At 32.5% G+C, this 13,497-nt stretch overlaps 1 long non-coding RNA gene across 1 annotated transcript; it reads left to right on the forward strand.

The window, feature by feature from the left end:
- The first annotated feature begins 4,110 nt into the window (after positions 1-4,110).
- On the forward strand, positions 4,111-5,901 carry LOC134233267 (uncharacterized). Its single transcript, XR_009984952.1, has 2 exons — positions 4,111-4,424; positions 5,271-5,901. It is a non-coding gene; the product is annotated as an uncharacterized LOC134233267 (long non-coding RNA).
- The last annotated feature ends 7,596 nt before the right edge of the window (positions 5,902-13,497 follow it).

The following is a 13,497-nucleotide window of genomic DNA, read 5'->3' on the forward strand; positions in this document are numbered from 1 at the left end:
AACTCTGGTATAATCTTTTCATTCATCTCTACACTCATTTCACTTTTAATGCAATTTTTATAAGGGCCAGAATATGACCCGTGATAGAAAAAAAAAATAGAAGAACCTTATCACCTGGCTAAAAAATTCGATTTCTGGCATTTTTGTAATACCACATTTTCATTTTCAACTGAGAACTCTTACTTTTTTTGTGTTGAATTATAAGCATCATGAATTTAATTTCAAAGTGTCTCTAAGCATATAACCGAAAACCAGTTCAAAAGGACTGAACCAAATTTACTCCTGGACTGCCTCACGTGCAGCAAACAGTACAAGATGAAACCCTTCATACTTTTTTGTAGGATTTTCTAACGACAAATAACATGCTGTAGTAAGTTTAGATGTAGTTTCATGGTTTCCTACGGGTTAAACTAGCAAGTTATCTCATTTTGTGGTATTTTTAAAAATTGTTGGTTATGTATAATGTCATAGTTAAGTTTTCCCGAACAAATTAGGCTCCGCTCCCCTCTTGTAACCTTAACTGTGCTGCGTAAACGGTTCTTCAAAAGCTGGAATTGGTTGGAGGGGAGCAGGCTGTATCTTGTGACTAGGTTTATCTACCATAGGACAAACATGACATGACTTACAGGTCGGCAGGGGATGCTCACTCCTACATGGTACCTGATGGTACCCCTCTGATGTTTTGGAGGTCCTATTACAAGTATTACTGACATATAAATGACCTGTCATAGGTGTGTCTTGAGCTAAACTTTTGCTCATCTCCAGGATAAACAATTTAGACCACTCTCTGGTGAACAACCCGCCACAATTCAACTGAGAAAGCATCAGGTGGTTGGGATTTTTACATAAGCGTGTCATCTTTCATATAAAAGCATTATCCAACTTTAGTGGCTTCTTCTGGTGGAAGTGCCCTCTTACTAAGTTGGATGATATATGGGTCTTTATATATGTTGCTCGGAAAGTAACTGCTCTCGGCTGAAGATATGTTAAGATTTACGACTTTTTAGGGCAATAAAACTACTCAAAATCCTATTACAAGTATTATTGACATAAATGGCCTGCCATAGGTGTGTCTTGAGCTAAACTATTGCTCATCTCCACAATAAGCAATTTAGACCTCTATCTTGTGAAACAACACGATAGTTAATGCATGTCGAAGGCATTTTTTAAATCATTAAAAAGTTTTGTTTTCTAAATATCAATATTAAAACTTCAGTATAAAACAACGACAATCTCAAAAAGTGCAAAAAAAAAAAAAAAAAAACAAAAAAAAAAAAACAAAAAAACTGTGACAGATATCATTGTCCTTGTCTTGGCTTACTGGTGTCTTAAACTCATCATCATTACCACTTAGTTTGTTAACGATTCATATTCCACCGGATTGTTTGAGTGCCATCAAGGTTAGAAAGAGAGTATCATTTAAATGAACGTCAGCAGAGAAATTTGTCCTGTCAAAGACTTGAATATAGTCAATCTCCATTTCTCGTCTTCTGGTCATCGCTTTAGTAACAGCAGGCTGTATATATGTCATCGTCCTCTTCATTCCACGATATCTGAAGTGATTTTTTACAAACTACAGGATCAAGTACAAACTTTCCACCAGCTAAATCGTTGCCTAGCCACAAAGAAATGCCTTTAACGGGAAGAGTAGGTCGAACACGTACGCGTACATGTCAAGTAACTAAATCTGACTTCAAACTAATTCAATGCAGGGGATTATCAATGACGCCTAGCTCAACATATTGTAATAAAACTGATCCAACAGAAGAAGTCTGCTCAGACAAAGGAAGCACGCCCTCTAACAACAAAGCCTGTGCAGCACCGTATTTCTAAAAATATTGGCAGGTTACTTTCTCACGAGCCATCGAGTGAAACAAATCCCTGAGACATAAGGGGCTTATAAACTTCCATAGAATCAGTAGAACTAGACTTTGAACCCTGAAAATCAGGAGTTATAACAAAGCTCATAAGCATGTGGCTGAGTTTTATCAAGGTCATTTTTTCTCTTAAGGTTAAAACATTCACTTACCTTTTTAATTAACTCACCTGAGCCGAAGGCTCAAGTGAGCTTTTCTGATCAAAATTTGTCCGTTGTCTGTCGTTGTTGTCGTCATAAACTTTTCACATTTTCATCTTCTTCTCAAGAACCACTGAGCCAATTTCAACCAAACTTGCCACAAAGTATCATTGGGTGAAGGGGATTCAGATTTGTTCAAATGAAGGACCAAGCCCTTTTCCAAGGGGAGATAATTACGAATGAAGGAAAACTTAATGGCTTTTTAAAAAATCTTCTTCTCAAGAACCACTGGGCCAGGAAAGATGAAACTCACATGGAAGCATCCTCAGGTAGTGTAGATTCAAATTTGTTCAAATCATGACCCCCCGGGTTAGGGTGGGGCCATAATAGCTGATCAAAGTTTAACATAGGAATATATAGGAAAAATCTTTTAAAATCTTCTCATGAATCATTGAGCCAGGAAAGATGAAAGTCATGTGAAATCATCCTCAGGTAGTGTAGATTCAAGTTTGTTCAAATCATGACCCCCAGGGGTAGGGTGGGGCCAAAATGGCCGATCAAAGTTTTACATAGGAATATATAGGAAAAATCTTTAAAAATCTTCTTCTCAAGAACCACTGAGCCAGGAAAGATGAAACTCATATGGAATCATACTCAGGTAGTGTAGATTCAAGTTTGTTCAAATCATGACAAATTGTGACCCCCGGGGGTAGGGTGGGGCCAAAATGGCAAATCAAAGTTTTATATAGGAATAAATAGGGAAACCTTTTAAAATTTTCTTTTCAAGTACTTCAAAGCCATGATTAGTGATATTTATATGGATCGAATCATCCTCAGGTAGTGTTGATTCTAGTATGTTCAAATCATGACCCCCTGGGGAGTTAAAATTCAAGCCCCCTCCCCCAACCTCAGTAAACTTTCAGTTCTGATCTGATATGTTTTTTTCTTAGCCGATGTGCTCAGGTGAGCGATGTGGCCCCTGGGCCTCTTGTTACAATAACTACAAGTAGGAATCGACCCTACATGTATTCTACTGGAATCTTTCAAACATCCAGACCAGAACCACCTTAGTAAGGACACTGGGGACTTATGGAAGACTAAGACCCTGAACCTTTTTTTTATGCGTCTGAATTTGTAGAATTATTGCTAGTGTGAGATCTTTCAACAAAATTCTTTTTATGAGACAGAGTATTAAGTATCTGATATGACTGCTGCATCTTCAAAAGTTTCGCATTCTTATCAATGATGACTTGACGCAAATTAGCCAAAGTTGTATTAAGCTTCTTAGATCTAATCCAGTGATCAAAGAAATCTTCTTCCTCGCGTGATAATTTTAAAAATGTTTGATAATCAAACTTTCTATACTTTCTGAACTTTTGTCTTTACGCTTCGGGTACTTATTCGTATGCTTTTAATATTGCTGCCTTTATTGACCTTGTCATAGTCTGAACTCTCAGCTACCATGAGTGCAGAGTATATCTCAGATGCTTTGCCACCCAAAGGACGGTTCTGTTTTGTGCTGTAATTTTAGTTTTCCTCACTCAAAGTTTTGTTCATGCTCTCTTTCTTTTTCTCGCATTTGCTTTCTTCTGTTAATTTTTCTAACTCAAATTTCCGCTCACGCTTTAGTTATTCTCTTTCTAATTTTCCACGCTTAAATTGCATTTTCTCTAACTCGTCTTTGACATCTATAAGATTCTTACTCTAATTTAAATGTATATTCTAGAAGATCATATTTTTCAAAAATGTTTCCTCTACTAGTTTGGTAGCAACGTTCATTCTAATGTCTTGCTTTCTCGAAGAAGATTTAACATCTCTCCCTAAGTGCAAATCTAACGCGATCAAACAATCCTTTTTAAACAAAAACCTAAAAACTTGGCGATTAAGAACTTCTGTGACCAAAAATACCATGTTTATTTCTGCTGGCTTTTCATTACTTTTATTCAACAAATCAAGTGTCAAAATTGTGACAGTTTTAACTGCAAAAGTGCAAGAAAATCTTGATCCAGGACGAGCCCCCAATTCTGTAATGGATCAGAATAACTATTTATGCCAACGATCAAACACAGAGTTTAACCTTTACAATAATTTATTTACAGTAATACATACAAATCAAATCTGAGTCTACCTAATGCTGACAGATACATGTAAACTAGTCCATATCATGAAGCTAATCTGATTCTACTTAACGCATACAGATATATGTAAAGCAAGTCCATATTGTGAAGCTAAATTTATTCTACTTAATGCTTACAGGTAGTGCTAGTCCATACTACTTTGGAGTTACAGACCTGGCATGCATGAACGACAAAAAGCGAAAAGGCAAAACGCAGCGCACCTGCAAGAGGGATATGGGACTATACCCATCGCTTTATCTTCTACAGAGGGTATTATTTTGAATTCTTTGGTGAGTTATTTGTTTAATTGATGTACAATTGTACTAGGAGAAAGACAAAAAAAGTAAAAAATATGCAGTATTTCATTATCATTGAATACTGATATAGGGAAATTTTAGATAATCAAACTTTTTTTTCTAAATATCAATAATTAAAACTTCAGTATAAAACAATGTCAACCTCAGAAAATGCAAAATAAAAACTGTCAAACTAAAGCACAATAAATACTCTTTCATATAAAAATTCCGCCACCCTAAAAAATTCAAACAGATAAAATTTAGCAAATGACACGTAAACCAAGACAAAACAAAATCAAACACAAAAGTGCTAATGATATGTTAATTATTATTACATGTTTTGTCTTTTTGTGGTATGATCTCAACATCATCTGAAATAAGGTATATTTAAGGTTACATATATTGAAAATAGAGGCGATGTCGTATTCTAATGCTTTTAATGTAAGTGTAAGAAAATTCTACAAGTAAAAGAGCCATATAAAAATATCTCATCGTTTAAAAGTTTACCAGAAATTTTTAATTGCGTTCCAGAAAAATCTCAAGGTAAAAACTAATACCGAAAATATCATTGTAAATAAGGTATTATCATTTTGAAGTTTACTTTCTATTGTATACGAGTTTTCACTTGTTAATAGGGAATGTTGTTTTTGAATCGGTATATACAAATTTAAAAAATTTTTAATTCAGTTGGTGCCAGTTTTATCTATGATTTATGTTAAAGAATCGAAAAGACCTTAACAAAGAAGACACAAACATAGTTTTCAAATGTAAGTCGTAGGACAAAAGACATCTATGTTCGAGAATATTATTAATTGTTGAAAAGACTACTTTTCCGCCTAGTTAATTCCAATGCAAGGATTGAAAGAAGTCGTGCAGCTGGAGGCAAGTGTGGAGGAGGAAGAGAAAGATCTCCAGCTGGATACAGCTATCTAAGTTTGGATTGTATCAAACGATGTGCAATACGCTATTCATCCAAATTCGGAAAGTACGATAATGTTATAAATAACTGTCACAGCTTTGCTAATAAAATGTCTGAAGTTTTATGTAGAAGGGGCAGCACGTGCCCGTCGTGGTGCTACTGATGCATACCAATCTCGAAATACAATGATCAGATGAGACTGTGGCAATACACAAAATTTAATATTTTAAAAAAGTATTGTTCTTAATTTTTTTTTTAAAAAGACATTGCTCTGTTCATAAAAAGGAGAGATCAAGGAGAGGGAATTAAGTGTATTAAATTTATTTGAGAAAAAACAAAGGAAAACCCGAGTGTATTCTTTATATCAATGTAATGCTTAATTTTCATAAAATAACTTACAATCCTTTGTTTTTTACTTTTAACGTGTGATTTTTGTTATTGTTAATTATTTAAACCAGAGGCACTTGTTTCGCATATATTGTATACTAGGTCTTCTTATTTTTACAGCAATGCAATGTACAATTCTTAAATAAAATGAAATTCGTAAATTTACTTACCTTGTCACTGGTCATTTGCAAAATTACTTAGTGTTAATAACATTCAGATTATACGCACAAGTACTCTAATGTTGATGTTTAAAAGAAGCTCGAGTGTCTGATTGACAATATCTATGTAGTTTTTGGAGACCAGTTCTTCCAACAATCTATTGGAATTCCCGAGGGTACCAATTGCTTCCTCGTTATTAGCAGACCTATTTTTGTATTCATATGAAGCAGACTTTGTTCACAATCTTTTTCGTGAATAAATTAATAGGTGGCCTTCAACGCGACATTTAGATAAATCGAAATTTAAATAAAGTAAAATGCTTTTACTCACAACGAAAAGGTTAATGAAACTACTGATGTTCATGTTAATACATTGCAACTAATTATATTTTTTCATGATTGCTATTAAACGCATCTGTTCCTTTGTTTATAATTTTCATTGAGGAGAACTCAAATATATATACTTTCTTATTTTCACTGATATAGAATTTCGCAAATTGAAATATTATTAAGTTTAAATCTATTGTTTACCTGAGTTTTCCGTGAATGTGTGGAGATTTTGTTCTGTCATTATGTGCTCATTTGTTGATAAAACGAAGGTGAGTGCTGAGTCTCATGTATCTTTCTTCTTACATGTATTCAACTTTATAAAAATAAAAAACTTGAAGTCAAGCCTAAAAGTAATATTCTATACTGAGAAAATTCGCCACCCGGTTACAAATAGGATGACTAGTGTACTAAACGGGAATCGGTTTATTTACATTGAGCCTTTACCCGAAGAAAAGTATCTTCCCAGGATCAACTACTGTGCGGGCCTGCGCTGTCAGATTTTCCATTACGGTCAGCCTAATTCCCAGAGGAAACTCACATGTACTAAATGCTGGGCAACAGATCATACCAGGAGGTACTGTAATAACGCCCCGCGTTGTAAAGTTTGTAAACAGGAAGGGCACCAGCGTATTATCAAGTCCAAGAAAACGTAATTGCCTTTAACGGAGAAGACAACGTGCTTTCTAATTTTTTCCCTTGTGAATTAAATATTTATGGAATAACGCATAAATCTGCGGAACACGCCTTCCAATACACAAAGGCCGTTAGATGTGGCGATCTCGAGTCAGCCAAACTGGTCCAGGAGGCCAGAGATGCCCTATCAGCCAAACGGTATGGCGACAAGGTCAAACCCAACGAGCAATGGTTTGAGACCAGGGAAACAGCTATGACCGAAATCATCGAAAATAAATGTGTACAAGTCCCAATGTTTCGGGAGAAATTAAGATCGGTTAAGAAGGACATTATATTCGCCGAATCAACCTACAATGACATATGGGGCACTGGTTTGGATAAAAAAAGGTACGGAGAACACCAAAATTGATTCCTGGCCTGGAAAAAACCTACTTGGCAAAATTATCAGTAAAATCGGCAAAAAAATACGGAAACGAAAAAAAAGTGATCAGTGGAGCAAACCAAAACAGAAACAAAAACCGAAAGTTAACACCAAACAACGAGACATTGCACAGATGTTACATGCTTTAAGGAATCAATCGGATTCTGAATCCATGTCAGGTTTTGATGAATCATCGGACTCTGATTCAGACGACCCGGCTAAGAAGGACAAATAGATCAAAAACTGTGTAATGCTCGAACGTCGCAGGACTTTAATTCCCGATCAGCGGACTGGAATGAAATGTTACGGTATTTTTTTCTATAACAAATATATGCATTTGAAAATTAATTCTTATGGAAAAATTAGAATTTATCTCAGTTAATGTAAGGGGTTTAAATACCCCCGAAAAAAGACAAAAAATTTTTACATGGTTGAAAGAATGTAATATAGATATCATTCTGTTGCAAGAAACACATTTTTTAGAAAAAAATGAATCTGTATATAATTTAAACTGGAGAGGAAAAACATTTCACGCATATAGCGACTCTGCATTCAGTAGAGGCGTGTCTGTTCTGTTTAACGAAAAAATAGATGTTAACATAATAAATGTCAAAAAGTCTATTGATGGTAGGAAAATTCTGATAAATCTTGAAATCGAGGGTAATATTCTTACAATAGTAAATATATATGCACCTAATGAAATTAAGAAGAGATGTGAATTTTTCAAAAAACTTAAGAACTTTATTTCAAAAAATTGTGTCAACGAAAATATTATACTATGTGGAGACTTTAATTGCCAGATAAACAATATTAATAATGTAGATAAAAGTGCAAATTATTTAAAAGATTTGATAAGGCATTATAACATGGATGATATATGGAAAAAACAAAATCCAGGTATGTCAGGTTTCACTTGGTGTGATGCAAAAAATGATCCTAAAAGTCGAATAGATTATGTTTTTATAAATGATTCTTTTTATTATAGCATAGCAAATATCAAGGTTAGAAAAATTCCAAAGGCACTCATTCAAACGGGAGTCGAATGAGTGACCATAGATACTTAAAATTTAGTTTTGATGTCGATAAAACGATAAAAGGTCCCGGATATTGGAAACTTAACGTTTCCTATCTCGACAATGAAAAATATAAAAAAGGTATCTTAGACATTATTCATAGTATAGATTCCTCTTTAAGCCCTATTATGACATGGGAGTTAATTAAACGAAAGGTTAAAGATTTCTCTATTTATTTTGCAAAAAATGAACAAAAATCAATTAAACAAAAGATAAGAACACTAGAACGCGAAATAGAAGATATGGAAAAAGGAAACGTAGACAATTTTAATTACAAAAGACTGAAAACTTTAGAAGCGGAACTTGACGCTATTTATGACAAAAAATCTAAAGGTGCGCAGATAAGATCTAAAATTAAATGGATAGAGGAGGGGGAGAAAAATTCAAAATTCTTTTTAAATTTAGAAAAACGCAATCAATCATCAAACGTAATTAAAGAAATAAAAACAAGAGAAGGAAATAAAATCAGTAAAACTAATGCCATTTTAGGTGAAATGTATTCTTTTTATAGCGAACTATATACGAGTAAAGAAATTTCAAACGAAAAAATAGAAAAATATTTATCTGAGATAGACGATATCCCTAAATTAAGTGAAGAAGATAAGATATTGTTAGAAAAATTTCCAACATAAGAAGAGTGTAAGGAAGCTGTTGATAGCATGGAAAAAGAAAAATCACCTGGACTAGATGGCATTCCTAGTGAATTTAATTTATGTTTTTGGGGAAAACTTGGGCCCTTCTTTTATAAAGCACTTAATGATATTTTTGATAAAGGTGAACTGTCTTACACACAGAAACTTTCTATTATATCACTGATCCACAAAAAGGGTGAAAAAGATAATTTAAAAAACTATAGACCGATAAGCTTAACAAATACAGATTATAAAATTATTGCCTTTGTCTTTGCAAAGAGATTAAAAAATATATTATATAAGTTGATTAACGAAAATCAAACGGCTTACATAAAAGGGAGATATATCGGTGAAAATGCTAGATTAGTACTTGACGTTTTTGAATACTGTGAAAGTGAAAATTCAGATGGTATATTACTTTTCTTAGACTTTGAAAAAGCATTTGACTCGGTTGAATGGAACTTTCTTTTCCAAGTCTTACAAAAATTTAATATTGGCAATAGTTTTATAAAGTGGGCAAAACTTTATGTACAAATCCAATGTTTAAAATGAAAAACAACGGCTGGCTTTCTAAAACCAGCGAAATGACGCGAGGAATTAGGCAAGGCTGTCCTATTTCCGCTCTCTTGTACCTATTCGTTGCAGAAATTTTGGCTATTAAAATAAAATGTGATACTGATATAAAAGGCATTACAATTAATAATTATGAAATTAAAAACATCCAACATGCAGACGATTTGACTGTAGCTTTAAAAGACGAAATATCAATGAAGCGAACTCTGGATAAATTACAAGAATTCTGTGAACATGCGGGTTCAAAAGTAAACATGCATAAGACAGAATGCATTTTATTAGGGGAACTAAGAAATTTATATGATGAACTCTACGGTATAAAAATTACGAATAAAGCAGTAAGATGTTTGGGAATATTCATAGGGCATGATAAGGAAGAATGTTACACTAAAAACTGGATGAAAATTTATCACGATATTGAAAAACTTTTTGAATCTTGGAAAAGAAGAAAACTAACGCTATTTGGTAAATCATGTATAGTTAAGACACTTGCTATATCTAAACTTACATACGTTGCCTCAATACTAAGTCTTCCTGATAATGCTTACATTAAAAAAATACAACGTCTAATTTATAACTTCATTTGGGATAAAAATGAACGAATTAAAAGAAACACGCTTATAGGTAGAATTTTAAAAGGTGGCCTCTCAATCGTTGATATTGAATGTAAATTTAAAGCCTTAAAAGCAGCTTGGGTACCTAGATTGTTAAAAAGCAAAGGTATTTTGTACAAAATTTTTGATGGTTATTGTAAAAAATCAAATTTTGAAGTTCTCTATGTGTTAGATTTTTCTGATAGAAAAGTAGAAAATATGGAAAAATTAGAGAAACTACCTAAATTTTATCAACAAATGTTATGTTGCTTTAATGAATGTAAGCCCTGTTTTTTGAACAAAATGTCTTCCGATAATGTTCTTCGACAGCCGATATGGAACAATTGTAACTTTGTTTATAGAGGAAATACATTATTTTTTAAAAACTGGATAGCCAGTGGGAAATTGCATGTTAAAGACTTATTTGACGATGATGGTAATTTTAAATCATTGTTAGATTTTTCTAATTGTATAAAAAACAAGTCAAACTGGTTGTGTGAATTTAAAATTCTTTCTTCTGTTTTCAAACCTTTGCTACTAAAGTATGATTTTTCAAATTGTAAGTTTGTTAACATAAGATACAAAAATTATTTTCTTTTCTACACAGGACAGGTTAATATCATAGATCAAAGATGTAACTTTTTTTATGACAATCTTGTACACAGAAAATTTTGTAAACCATGTTATCAAATAGTTTTAAGCAACGAATTCAGTGTCGAACCTTCAGAATGGAAAAATATATATCAATGTAAATTATATGACATACCCGATAAAAAACTTACAGAATTCAACTATAAACTTTTAAACAATATTCTTTGTAATAACTTGTATCTCAGTAAATGGAAAAAAGAAACGAGTAGTCATTGCAAATTATGCCACGTGAATGAAACTTCAAAACATCTCATTTTTGAATGTAAAAATGTTGGTGGAATTTGGAATAGATTAAGTTTGTACCTGAAAATAGATATCAAATGGAAACATGTAATAATTGGATTTAGCTCTGAGCGCAATAGAAAAATTGTATCACTCAACACACTCATCTCATATGTTGCTTGTAGGATTTACAAATATAAGATGTACTGTCGAATAAATTCCTTAGATGAAACTAGTTATAACATCTTTAATCACATTAAATCTTCAATTTTTTTCTATGCTTCCATTCTAAAAAATTTGAAATCACTTGACTACAAACTTCTTAAAAATTTTGCATAAAATTGTCTGAAGGTAATATTGTCATATTGTTTGTAATGTAATTTGTCTGTTATATATATTTCACTGTTTGTTTGTATGAAGAATTGAAAATAAATAAATTAAAAAAAAGAAAAAAAAACTTTATAAAAATATTTCATGTAAAAAATGACCTATTTTAATGACTGTGATTTATTTATTCAAAATTACTTCCACGTAGCAGGTATTTTATTTGTAAACTCTGTCATTCCGTGACATAATGAAAGAGTTTTTGGAAATTCAGTAGGAAAACCCAGTTGAAAACTTAAGTATAAAAACCTTGCGCTTTCCAAAGTAATACAGACTAAACAAATCCTGTCTATTTTTACCGTGACTTTTATTTATTTTGTTTTATGTCCTTTATCATAAATAAGAAAAATATTGAGGAAGACAGCTTTAGCCGGAACAAGATTTTATTTTTATCATTTAAAAATAAAGTAATTACCATGAAGACAAATGGAATAACCATTTTTCTTGTCGTAACGGTGATTTTAGCACTACATATTTGTGAATTAATGGCGGAGGGCGATGAGAGAAGAGCTGTTACAGTAATTGTAAAACGCAGTTTGCTGAGTAGACTCTTGTCTAAATTTAAAGGTAAGTGTTATATTTCTGAACTTAATTTTTTTTCCAAGAAGAAAAATAACTATTCTATTTCAATTGATTAATCTATGCAATTATAATTAATTCATTTAAGTATTTCTCCCCCGTTCCTTCATGACTGAAGTTCTGACATTTAGTTTAGTCGAAATCATTTGTCGAATTTCATGGTTTTCTGTACAATACACGAGAAGTTCACGAGTGCTTTTAAGATATGAAGTTTTTGTTTTATGCGGTTAGGTTCTACAATGACATATTTAAGAAATATGGTGTAATTTAACAACTTATATCGGAATGTTAATAAAGTTCAGTTATGTGACAAAATTATTTTACTATTTAACTCTCGATTAAAGCTTTAAAATGATACAGTGTTCCATATAACTTATATTTACATTTGACACTGATTTAGAATGTTTTATGATTTAGAAATTTTAACCCTTAAATGATTTAATTTGTACCAAACCTCAGCCGTATAAATTAGATGTGTTGAACTCTCGGCCACTTACGATATCACATCAATCGGATATATAAATAAACAATAAATTTAAGGATACACGATGAACTTGTTTTACGTAGAATTAAATATGTCTTGCTTAGACCGTGTTTTATAAGGGAAACATTTGTAAATGTTAATATTTCTTCGTAAACTTTGTCTGTCTGTTTAACGTTCCTGTGAGAATTTATTACTCATAACTAGGGATATTAACCAATACCCGGTTAACCGGATACTCGCTCGAACGTCCGAGTATCGAATACTGAACGGTTACTCGGTTGTATATTTTTTCTTATTTCAAAGTACATATATTTATCAAAAACTTATCACAAAAGAAAACAAAAACCCTTACATTTGCATTTGATTATTAGCGTGCCGTCATCTACACCTGTAAAGCACCTGTTATCGCCTGGGGCTATATACAGTAATTAGTGACCAATTACCTGGTCACAGCTGTTCTCACCTTTTGTAGCTCTTAATTTTTGGATGGCTTCAATGATGTGTTTACAATGAAAAATAGTTTTTGTATGGTCTATTATCTTTATTTGTCTTTAAATTATTTTGTTAGTATACCCTAGAGAAATTGGACATGCATAGAAATGTCTCTACCCAAATATTTAGAAATATAACTGAAGATAAAAAAGATTAAAAGTCAGCTCTGTGGAGTAAATTTAGCGTATACCGGGGAAAAAACGAATACATGAATAAATATACAATAAGCCATCCTAAAATCGTCCACTCCTTATTTTAAGCTAGTATAATCATTACAAAGCTACGAGACAGACTGTCCTCTGATTGCGTTGATAAAAAAAGAACCGTAAAAAATTTGTAATAATTAGCGCATTAATTGATGTTTTCGTGTTTTGATATAACAGAGCTTAATTAACAATTTACATTTGTACCGAGTAACCGGGTACTCGATCGGAAAATCGTCCGAGTAACCGACTGATTTGACATCCCTACTCATAACTGAGGTCCCAAATCTGTATAATCTTCACTCATTATTTGACAGACTACACCTCAAATAA

Source organism: Saccostrea cucullata, unplaced genomic scaffold, assembly GCF_032062105.1.
Source record: "Saccostrea cucullata isolate Sc308-1 unplaced genomic scaffold, CSIRO_AGI_Scuc_v1 ctg4046, whole genome shotgun sequence".
Taxonomy (NCBI): Eukaryota; Metazoa; Mollusca; class Bivalvia; order Ostreida; family Ostreidae; genus Saccostrea; species Saccostrea cuccullata.